Source organism: Staurois parvus, unplaced genomic scaffold (genome assembly GCF_062004578.1).
Source record: "Staurois parvus isolate SC_StPar_1 unplaced genomic scaffold, SC_StPar_1.0 ptg000082l, whole genome shotgun sequence".
Taxonomy (NCBI): Eukaryota; Metazoa; Chordata; class Amphibia; order Anura; family Ranidae; genus Staurois; species Staurois parvus.
This window is the reverse complement of record NW_028317878.1, coordinates 3,526,703-3,539,283: the sequence shown is the minus strand read 5'-3', so window position 1 is coordinate 3,539,283 and position 12,581 is coordinate 3,526,703. Positions and strand designations below refer to the sequence as shown.

At 38.3% G+C, this 12,581-nt stretch overlaps 1 long non-coding RNA gene across 5 annotated transcripts in view; it reads right to left on the bottom strand.

Moving 5' to 3' along the window:
* Positions 1-12,581, bottom strand: part of LOC149468605 (uncharacterized) — a 73,021-nt gene that overhangs the window by 17,418 nt on the left and 43,022 nt on the right. For all 5 annotated transcript variants that reach the window (XR_016311673.1, XR_016311672.1, XR_016311675.1 and 2 more), the window contains one exon: positions 7,782-7,893. This is a non-coding gene — a long non-coding RNA (uncharacterized LOC149468605). The remainder of the gene's footprint in view (positions 1-7,781; positions 7,894-12,581) is intronic.

Sequence of the window (12,581 nt, the reverse complement as noted above, 5' to 3'; positions counted from 1 at the left end):
AAGCACAATGAGAAGGCGTATTCAGTATGGGCACTTGGGCCTCAATGCCAGGTAACAACAAATTCATGTACCTGCCTATGACAAAAACAGGAATTGCCCATAAGCATTTTTGGTGCAGTGGCCCAACAGAATGCTAAGGCCTTTATAAACGCTTCCTATAAAGATTTGGAGGTTTTAAGTACATTTTTGCATTTTAAAAAATGCACATTTAGGCATGTGTGGGAAATATATAAAAAATTGGTCTGGCAGCGAAAGGGTTTAGTAGATAGTGATTTAATACAATATATAAACAGGGTAATAACTTGAAGGGAAAGGACTTGGGTACACGGTGACATTACTATAAACTCTACAACTTCATTGTGGTCTGTTCAATGCCAATGTGCATGTGGAGCCTCACAGCAGGATGTGGTCACTTAAAGGGGATGAATAAAGTTTTATATTTCTTTTCTCAGAACTCATGTTAAATTATTTTTTCTTTTAAATTTTTAGTGAGGTAAATAAGAAATATTATATAACTATAGATAATGATATAAATGTATTATTATATTGGATTTATATAGCGCCAACAGTTTGCACAGCGCTTTACAAAATGACATATAAATATATATAATGTTGTTTATAGATCTCAGTAGCTGAATATCAAATTTAACACACAACTAAATATGTGGAGTGACTCCTCTTCTCTCCTTGTCCACTTTATTTAGATGGCTCCCTTAGACTCTCCTTATCCACTCTATTTAGATGGCTCCCTTAGACTCTCCTTATCCACTCTATTTAGATGGTTCCCTAGGACTCTCCTTGTCCACTCTATTTCGATGGTTCCCTTACACTCTCATTGTCCATTCTGTTTAGATGGCTCCCTAAGACTCCCCTTGTCCACTTTATTTAGATGGCTCCCTAAGACTTCCCTTGTCCACTCTATTTAGATGGCTCCCTAAGACTCTCCTTGTCCACTCTATGTAGATGGTGCTCTAAGATTTTCAGTCAAAGAGCAACAGTTTGAAAGCAAACTGCTTATGCTGTGCTCTCAATCTAGTCAGTGATAAGACCTGCTTGAAATATTAATTACATTTTAAAAATTAACTCCAGGAATTTGACAAAACCTACCTTTTCAGTGGGGCCCTACTGCATTGCAAAGGTTAAAAGCTTGTTTAGTCTAGAAGTGCTGCAACAAACAGAAATACTTGCCCAGCTCATGCAGGCTCCATCCATCTATTCAATTGCCCAAACTACTAACCTTTCCTAGGTGCTTCAGGTCCTGTTGCAAGCTTGCCTCCTCATATACAATGCAGGGTTAACACTTGCTGCACCGCATGGTTTGACACAGAGGGGCCATCTACAGCCTGAGCACAGCCTGAAGCTTTGGACAGAAGAGAAAAGAGCTGGAGTGATAGATAGGGTAAGTAATACATCAAGGTTGATTTACTAACACTGGAGAGTGCAAAATATGGTGCAGCTGTGCATGGTAGCCAATCAGCTTCTAACTTCAGCTTGTTCAATTAAGCTTTGACAAAAAAACCTGGAAACTCATTGGTTTCTATACAGAACTACACCAGGTTTTGCACTCTCCAATTTTAGTAAATCTACCCCATCACATCCCTGCACCGCCAGACTAAATGGGTATTTAACCCTTGCAATGTAGATGTCCCACTGAAAGAGTGTCTAATTCCCAGAGTTTAACTTTAATTTGAAAAAGTGCATATAAAGAAAAAATAGTTTGAAAAAAAAGTATAAATGTAAAAAAAAGTATTAGGACAAAAGTAATATAGTTTCTCTTCAATGCCTCTCCAGAATCAGGGATATGTGCCAAGTTCTTTAATACCTCTAGCTGGTGCTGAGGAAGTGGGGGGAGTAGGAGCCTTGTGGACCCTGGAGCTGCAACACTAGGGCACATTCAAAAAAGTGGGGCTTTGCTACTTGAAATATTTTCCTGTTTACTCTTCTGCTGCTTTGTACATGTTTATTAAGACTCTGGGGTATTATATTTTGGAAATAGAGCACTAGGTTGAATTGCAGACCTGGCACTTTCCATTTTCTTGTATAGGAGGTTTTAGAAGTCTATGTTTTGATGTATTTTATCGTTGGGCGATGTATAAGTAAACCAATGCATGCCCTGCCACGTCTGGAATATGGCACTGTTTTCCTCTCTCTTAAAATATTTGCATCTCTGCTGCTATTTGCCAACAATGTTTACATCAATATATCTTTTGCCACTGTGTAGGTCCAATAAAATGTATGGCACATCCAGTATAAAATTGACTGATATAAAAATATTGTATGAAATGTTTATTAGTAGTTAAGATAAAAATCTTTTTAATGAAATAACATAAATAGTATTGTACGATAACCCATTCCTTTTGGAGAAATCCACAGATATTGAAACGGGATTAACTGATTTATATTATTAATAAAATATTATGATGTTTTGAGTTTTATAGGCTAGTTCAAATGAGATAACCATTGTTAGTACAACAAAATGGTTTGCACTGTAGTTCAGATTTTGTTATACTTGTGGTATAAAAGTGTGTATTTTTGAAAGAGGAAAATAAAGTGTCAGCATGGACAGACATTTAAAGTATATCTACTTTTTTTTTAAATTCTTTTTTACAACCAAATTGTGCTGTTTTCTGTGTCCCCACACCTCCTTGGCCACTGTTTCCAGTGACAAATTCCTAAGGGAGAATCTCTGCTAAACTGGGAATTTTTCCTAATGAATGTTTTACTGCATAAAATATTTACAATATACTGGCAAAACAGCATTTTATTAAGAAAAGGGAACTTTAAATAGAAATATTCATTTAAAAAAATTACATTATTATTAATAATAATAATAATAATAATAATAATAACTATTATTATTATTATTAGTAGTAGTAGTAGTAGTATTCATTATTATATTAACGTTGCTTGGGTATTACTAAGAAAATGAGGGTATAATACCTAGTATGGTAGTTATTCTTTAAAAAATCTAATTTGAATACATTTAAGAACTGTTTTATTCACATTTGGTAGGTCACTTTACAATTATACATAATCAGCACTTGTGGGGAAAGTGACTCTCCTCTCAGAGATTGTCATGGGGTGTGCATCCCTCTCAATGGTTCAGATAAAAGAGTACCCAGTGAATAGAAGGTTAACATTCTGTCTGTTAAGTAACTGAATATGTTTATCCATATTCCTTTCTTTAGCTAGTGTAAAAGCTACTGCTTCAGTAGATTACCCTTATGTTGTAAAATTCTACCTGTTACTTTATTTCTTTACCATTATGTTTATTTGATTTTCATGTCATAACAAGCACAAAGTTGCCCACGCAAGGAGACAAAACAATTGTACAAAGTATCATCCAAACGAAAAAGAATGTACTTAAAATCAAACAAATCCGCAAAATATACGGGATCCTAGGCCGGTATCAAGCTGTGCAGGGTCTGTTAGCTTGCCTAGAGGCCAGAAGTCCCACTGTACTTGCAGTAGAGAAAGGGAAGAGAAAGTAAACAAGAGTAACAGGAGAGGAAAAGAGGGCAAAAAGGTGGGGGGCACCTGGGGACTGAGGGCCAACATAAGATGTGTCACAGGCGATCTAGACGGACCAATTTTAGGGAGGGAATTGAGTAATTCACCCAAGGTTTCCAAACCTTAAAAAACTTAGTGTGAGAGTCATTTAAAATGCTAGTCAGTTTTTCATTTGCCATTAAGGTGGTCATGCTGTCCTTCACTCCCTGAAACGGGACCGACAATTTTATTCAAGCCTGAGCAATGGGCCACTTAGGTAAATAGCTAACTTCTTTTGATATGCAAAAATGTCTGGAATAGGGCAATATGAAAGAGCCAGTTTAGCATCTTTCCCAATTGTCAGATGAAAAAGAGTATGTAGCAGGCTGTAAACTCTAGACCAGAATCCTGTCAGACACTGACAAGACCACCAAATATGTAGGACTTCCCCTTTTTGAGTAAAGTTCTTGAAACATCTGTCACTGTAACCAGGGATTGAGTGGGCTAATCTAGCAGGCACCCAATACCAGCACATGAGTATTTTAGAGCCGGATTCCAAATATTCGTGTCAAAGGAGCACTTTGCCACAGTCAACCAGGCCTTACTTCATCCCCCTAGGTCAATCTTAGTTCTGTCACATGTGATCTGGGGAAGCTCTGGAATAACTGCCAGTCAGATTGGTAAAAGCAAATCAGTTCATTTATTTGAATCACAGATAAGCAAAAAGACAGCTTACTTTAGCCAAAATCAATAAACAGTCCAAATGCTAGTATCACAAAATTAAACCCCACTATCACCACCAATCTTTGGTCCCATACAGGGGCTAGGCAGGCCACTCGAGGGGGGTTAGCAGCCCGCATCTCAGCTTGTCTGAAAGCTCACACTTGCTACACTGCTAGTATATAGTTACATAGTTAGTCTGGGTGAAAGAAGACAAAAGTCCATCCAGTTCAACCAAAAAAAAAGTTATAATCCTACACCCACTGTTGATCCAGAGGAAGGCAAAAAAACCAGCAAAGCATGATCCAATTTGCTCCTGCAGGGGAAAAATTCCTTTCTGATCCCCCAACAGGTAATCGGATATTCCCTGGATCAACTTTACCTATAAATGTTAGTATCCAGTTATATTGTGTGCATCTAGGATAGAAGAGAAAGTTATGAGTCTCTCTTCCACTCACTTCCCTTTGCTGATTTCCTACTTTGTACCTCGGAAATCCTGAGTCCCTAGAACAAATTTAGCAACCCAGAGAGTAATGGAAATCAGTCCTCTCCAGCCGAACATAACTGGGACAACTCACCACCCCAAGCAAGTCAGTGGAGGATGATATATCTAAACCAAAAAAACAAAAATGTTATATATTGCAGCTTTAATTTCACATGAAGTGACAAGGATCAATGGGCATTCCTGTACTTGCAGAAAATGTTCTTGGTCTGAAAAGCGAAAACAAATGCCTCAACCACATCTAAAGACTGGTGAGCTGCAATTCACGGTTGTCAATGATGTCTGGAGCCATAGTTTTCGTGCTACTTACCAAATTTAAACATTTTTGTGTATAACAGAGAAAACATATTTACTTGAATTTAAATTAATGTGTAAGAGTTTATTTAAAAGATTATGTGGTACTGTTTTATTTGTAACATAGCTAAGAATATTGTCTACAACTCTGAAATTCAGCTTCTATGCCAACACTAGAGTTGTCATCTGAATAAGTCACATAGCAGGTATCCCAGAATAGTAAGGGCATGGTATGTTAAGCAAGTGACACCAGGAAGCACTGAAATCTTTTCAGGTACTTTGCTGATCTCAGTCTAATGGGGTCTTACAGAGTAAACCAACCATTTTATTACCTGTAAAGTTTGTTATCTATCAAGCTGGATTTGTTGCATATCATCGGACAGAAAGAGACTAAATCTGGGAAAGAATATGAATAAAATAAGGAAGACTGTTTATGACAATGAAACGTGAGGGGCCTGTGTTGTAATGTCATCATTCCTCCCTGCTCAATGTGCAACAGTGCTGAACCTGGTCTTTTTTAAAACAATTTTGTGAGTACATGTGAGCATTCTTATAAGTAACAAAGTTGGGAAGCATTGTTCACCTACCATACATACCTTGGGGTACCCCACTTTCCACTCCAGACCAAAATGAGTACTCAGAATGGTCTGGAGTGGTAAGTGGGGTACTCCAAGGCTCTGCCCTGGGACCAATTATTTTTAATTTCTTCATAAATGATATAGAGGTTTGTATAAATTGCTCAATCTCTGGGTTTGCTGATGACACAAAGTTAAGCAGGACAATAACTTCACAAAAAGATATAGAAACCCTACAAGAAGTCCTCAATCAAATATAGGAGTGAACAACTACTGTTCATGACAAATGAGGTTTAATGTTGAAAAATGTAAAGTAATGCACTTGGGGGAAAAAAACATGAAATCAAGTTACTTGCTAGGAGGAGAGCCATTGTGGGATTCCAGGAAGGAAAAAGATCTGGGAGTTTTAGTAGATTACAGGCTCAACAATGGCATGCAATGCCAAGCTGCAGCAAGCAAAACCAGCAGGATTTTAGCATGCATTAAAAAGGTATTTACTGAAGATATAAGACCACTTTAGAAAAGCTCTGGTTCAGCCACATCTTGAGTGTGCCACCCAGTTCTGGTCACCAATCCTCAGGAAGGATATGCTGGAACTGGAGAAAGTCCAGAGAAGGACAACAGAGCTAATAAGGGGTCTGGAGGACCTCAGTTACAAGGAACAACTACAAACACTAAAGTTAATTACCGCGGAAAAGAGATGCTTAAGAAGAGACACTTGATAGTGATATACAAGAATCCCAATGTTGATTCTAGCATAGGGAAGAAATTAATTCAGTTTCAGGGAGCTTAGGAAGACACGTGGCCACTCCATGAAAATGGAGGAGAAGCAGTTTAACCTTATACTACCTAGGGGGTTCTTTACTGTTAGAGAGGTAAGGATATGGAATTCCCTTCCACAAGCAGTGGTGTAAGCGGGAAGTGTCAGTAGTTTCAAACTCTATCATGGGCATCTTAGTGAATGCAAACTACAGGGTTATGGGAAATGATATTGACATAAACACACATACACACACCAACACAGGTTGAACTGGATGAACTGGTGTCTTTTTTCAACCTTACCAATTATGTAACTATACATGTCTATGTGACCTCCTATTATATAGAGGTCCATCTTTTCTGGTAAGATGCCCGTGTTCACTTAGGTGTTGGAGCATCTGGAACCATATTGGATCACAAGATTATTTTCCAACATCCCCTTTGGGTTGATTCTTTGGGGATTAATTAAACATGGCATGAACTTTATGATTTATAGTTATATTATAGATTTTTATTTGTACAATTTAGTTGCTTTGCGGTTTAGTATGATCTTTTGATGATTATGTACACTTGTGATTTTGCACTAATGCACCATTTATTTTTTGTTTAATACAAATTTGTTGATCATGTTCACGTTGTGATTTTTATTGGCATCTTAAAGGTAATTTATTCAGATTGAATACGAATTTTTATATATTATTTGCGCTTTTTGATTTTTTGTATTTGTTATTTATAGAAACAGCAGACCTATTTTTTGTATTTTAAAAATATGAATAGTTTGGAGTTTCATAACTTTCCTCAGAAGCTAGTAGATGAAGATCACTCATATACTGTATCTTCTTTCAATCATATGACTTCCTATGCAACTTCAGTTTTGTTGCCCATAACCACAATATTTTGTGGTTGCATATCACTATTTTTTCCCTGCAGGAGAAAATTGGATCATGCTTTGCTGTTTTTTTTTGCCTTCCTCTGGATAAACTGTGGGTATAGGATTATAATTTTTTTTGAACTGTATAGACTTTTGTCTTTTTTTCAGCCAGACTAACTATGTAAATATATATCTCTAATATTATTATACTACAACTAAGACAACATTGGGTAAAAGAGGTTTTAATTTTTTAAGGTTTTACATACTTTTGAACTGAGTTTTTTCGTATCATTTGTATCCTTTGGCAGTGTATGTAGAAAGATTTTTAGTGCTGTAAAAAAAATAGGATTTTTTTTGGCAAGCTGTTAAAATAGCTAAATATAAACAATGTTATCAATATCTGCTATTGCTGTAGAAACACTGTAACTATGTACAATTTGTAAATTATATATGACATATTGGCTCTGTTTCCTGCTTTCCATTACTACACAGTGGTTATGTTTTTTTACCATGCAAAACAACTAGTTCAATGTCATAAAAAAAATAGATATAAATAATTCAGGTTGCTTACTATAATCTCTGGCTTCCAATCCTTTAGCCTAGGCACATGTAACATCACCACAGCCATACTGAAGCCTCCTGGGAATCCCCCCATGGCTCCCTCTATTGGTCAATCTGCAGATCTATAAATTGAATACATTTAGAAAATTATACTAAAATTTAGCAATTAGAAATGTGAAAATAAAAAAAATTACTTTTGTAAATACTGCAGTAATAACTTTAAATATGCTCTGACTGAAAATTCACAGTGTTTTCCCCTTAAGGGTAGCCTACTAGTGATGTGAAAAAGTGCCTAGTGGGAATTAGTAAATACAGAATATTTACATTAAATATTTTATACTTACCTAAAGTCAGTTATTGCACACTATATACAACTTTTAAATATCCCCTTGTGGACTAGTGAAGTACCTGTACATTGCTAGGATTCAAGTGGTTATATCGGAGTGTTGCTTGCAGCATTTTTTAAAGCCAGCGGTCAGCTTTCTTATACAAGCACTCTGAGCAGCTAACTAGCCACTTGCTTGCTTGTGCAAGCAGTGGGAGAGGATGTCCCCCCTCCCTCTACCTTCTGACACTCTCTCAGGATCTCCCGTCCCACTGGGAGACCAGAGCAACCAGCTGGCATATCCTCTAGCTGGTCAGACAGCTGAACAAAGCCAAGATCTTTGATTGGCTCTCTGTTATAGTAAACCGCGAGCAATGACCTGACATCACTTCCAGTTTACTCGGAACTAAATGGCATAATTTTTTTAAAGAAAAATGGAAGCATTAAAAAACACTGATCTTTGTGTTTTGAATGCTTTCAAGTGCAGAGCAATGATTTGGGGTCATATAGACTTCAGATCCCTCCATAAAGAGTACCTGTCACGCAGGCCCGGATGGGGACAAAAAATAGGCCCGGGCATTTTAGACTGAACAGCCATATTCTGAGGGGAGGGTGCAAGGGCATTCGCGGGGGCAGTTGGTGACAGAATATTCACGGAGTCTGTCCTCCACACTGTAATATAGAGGGGACTGCACTGTAAAGGGGCACTGTATTGATTACAGTGCCGCTTTACAGCGCAGTTCTCTTTATATCACATTGCCCCTAGAAATATAATCACAGTGCCCCCTATATATTCAAAGAGATGGCCCAATCCAGCAAAAAGACATCTCCATCCAGGAAAGAGACAGGATGTCTCTTTGCTGGACAGGAATGCCTCTTTGCTGGATTGGGATGGCCCTTGTTGGACTGGGCTGTCTCTTTTCTGGATTGAGATGTCTCTTTGCTGGACCCAACTGACTAAAGAGATAGCTCAGTCCAACAAAGAGACATCCCAGTCCAGCAAGGAGACAGTTCATCCAGCAAAGAGACAGCCCATCCAGCAAAGAGACAGCCCATCCAGCAAAAAGACAGCTTGTCCAGCAAAGAGACAGCTCAACCAGCAAAGAGACAGCCCATACAGCAAAGAGACAGCTCAACCAGCAAAGTGACAGCCCATCCAGCAAAGAGACAGCCCCTCCAGCAAAGAGACAGACCATCCAGCAAAGAGACAGCCCAGTACACCACCGCTACAGACCTGTCACAGTGTGCCCACCAGTGAAGGAGAGAGGCAGTGCAGCTGTGTGCAGCGGCCAGCCGAGGAGGTGTCTGTGTGTCTTTGGCGGCTGCTTCCTGCTGTTCACTGGAGCCGTCACTGCTGCTCCTCCTGTCGGCCCTGCTTTAGGCATAGCTGCACAGCGGGAGCTGAGTGGCGGCCGCGGTCTGTGTTTGCTCTGTCCAGGCTGCGGTCGTTGCTTACGTTCTGCTGTGCGGCCGGTCATCAACAGGCTGCTCTCCTAAAGCCTGGTGGCCCCGGTGTGCCCTATGGTCAGTCTGGACCTGCTGCACATGTCTATTGTTTACATTCCTTGTGACAGCAAGAAAACTGATTAAAAAAAATGTAAAGTGACAGTGTAAAAAAAGAATGATTAAAACATTTTTTAAGTCCCCTCATCCACCCATGCTTGCAAACCCACGTGTCAGTCCCACAAGCATGCAAAAAGCAATCATCCCACATATGTGAGTTATCACAGCAAACATCAGATCATACACAGTAATTATGGCACTAGATCTCTTCTGGAAATCTAAAATGGTAACCTGCAAAGTCTTTTAAAGCATTGCCTATGAATAGTAAAATGTACGTTGTTTGTTGCCATTGCACAGGTGTGCTCAATTTTAAAGCATGACATGTTTGGTATCTATTTATTCAGCATAACATCATCTTTAATACTTTACAAAACACTAAGTTATGCATTGTGTATTTTTGCACTTAAATTTTAAAAAGTGTATTTTTTCCCCAAAAATTGCGTTTGAAAAACCGCTGCGCAAATACTGTGTGACATAAACAATTGAAAAACTCACCAATTTATTCTCTAGGGCCTCTGTTTAAAAAATAAATAAATAAATATATATATATATATATATATATATATATATATATATATATATATATATATATACTGTATATAAAATGTTGGGGGGTTCTAAGTAATTTTCTAGCAAAAAATACTGATTTTAAAATGCGAACAAAAAGTTCCAGAAATAGCCTGGAGCTGAAATGTTTGTGGAATGTTTGTTGCCTAACATTATCTTCTGAAATATTGAAAATGTGTAAAATTTGATGAAAAACCTGCCGTCTGGCATTTCCCTGACACCCCATTTCTATAGAGATGTGTTGCCTTTCTATAAATTTAGATACATGTAAAACATGTAGTACTTTTTAAATATATTTTGCTAATAAAAAAAAGCTTATCAATTCGCATTTTAATCAATGTATTTAAAATGTTAGCAAATCTCATACATTGTTAGCACAGACATCCAATTTCACTCATCCTGTAAAAAACATGATTGGAATATACTTAGATTTTCGCTACAATGCTGTTAATTATTATTATTATTATTATACAGGATTTATATAGTGCCAACAGTTTGCTCAGCGCTTTACAATATAACGGGAGACAATACAGCAACAATACAAGAGGGATGTGAGGGCCCTGCTCCTTCGAGCTTACAATCTAGGAGGGAGGGGCTAGTGGTACAAAAGGTAACATAGTGAACAACTATATACTTAAAGTGTATGTAAATGATAAATTTATTTTTACAGTATGTTTGGCATTATGCTTCACTGTTTTTTGTTTTTCATTCTGCATAGAGTAAGGGGAGCTATAATCCCTGTCAGGTTTTTTTTGGCGATTTTAGTCCCACTGGGGCAATTTCTCTCCACTTTCTGTTCCATAGCCACTGCAGGAAGTTAGAGGAAATCCTTGCAAAATGAGGGAAATCCCTGGTAGTCATCAGGGTCACCAGAACTAGAGTTTCAACTTCCCTATGTCAGTGTCCACTCAAAATTTGGGATTTTCTTTCATTTTCATTTTCCATGATAATGGTCACCAGTACAAATAGAGAGGGTGAAAAAAAATTTGACTGGTGTTCTAATCTAAAACTAAAATAAAACAATGCTTGCAGTGCTCACATACAAATCCTTTGTGCACAAATGAACATAAAAGAGATAAATGCCATATATAGGGGTAGCATAGTGGATAAATGATTAGCACTTCCACCTGGCAGTGCTAGGGTTGTTGGTTTGAATCCCAACCACATCACCACCTGCCTGGAGTTTGCATGTTCTCTCTGTGCCTGTGTGGGTTTCCTCCCACACTCCAAAGACATGCTGGTAGGCTACTTGGATGCTGTCTAAATTGGCCCTACTATGTGTATGTATGAATGTGCATTAAGGACCTAAGATTGTATGCTCCTTGAGGGTTAGTGACTGATGTGAATGTATAATATATATGTAAAGCACTGTGTAAATTGACAGCGCTATATAAGTACCTGTAATAAACAAATAATAAAACGTATAACAAGTCACTCTCTCTATATTGCCAGCTGTGTTGCTTCAACATTGCTAATGCAGTGCAAGCATGTGTGTGCCTAATGACAGCTACAATGGAAGCAGAGCAAGGAACAGGAGCACTAATCAAATTATCACAAAACAGGCTGGGCCCTGGCCACTGACAGCCATGATATGATAGCAAAAAACTCTGATGACAGTATCGCCAATCTTTTTCAAGGAAGCAGTATCCAATCAAAACAGGTCAGTGTAGGCAGGAGGTGATGTCACTAGTACAGGGGCATTGCTGTACAGTGTGAACTGATATCAGATTTTGATGTGAAAAGGAAACTGCATTTCTGGCAAGATCAACAGATATTTTCTGTACTTGCCAAAAGCATCTTATTCTGGAATGTGAATACTAATGCAGCCACAACATCTAAGTAATGATAAACTGCAATATATTACTTTTTTGTTTTAGGTTTAGATGTGCTACCCCAACATTTTCATATTTATATTTTTGTTTGTCCGTGGTACCATGTACTTGTGTTAAAAAGTATCCTGTTTTATTTGCACTGTTTCCTTTGTATGAAATACCTGGTGATCCTGCCAGTTCCCCTTCTTTCCTATTTCAAACTGGCTATGGTAGAAAAGGAAGCACATCCATCCCAGTGTGGTCAGTTTTCTGGCTGTGTTGGGAGCACAGCTTGCCTATCCTCCAGTGCCAAGGTGTGTGCTGGTGTGTCCCCCTTCCCCCCCACATACAGCCATCCACTGGGAATATCAGTGCACTGCTCTCCTTCTACTGACACTCCCCCTGCAGTCTCCACCTCCAGCTCTCTAAGGTGTCCGTTTATGAACCAGCAGTAATAGATCACTGCTCAGTTCTCCGGCATTCTCGGAGAACACAGTTCTCCTGTGAATGCAGTTTATGAAGCAGTTCTCCAAACAAAGGGAGA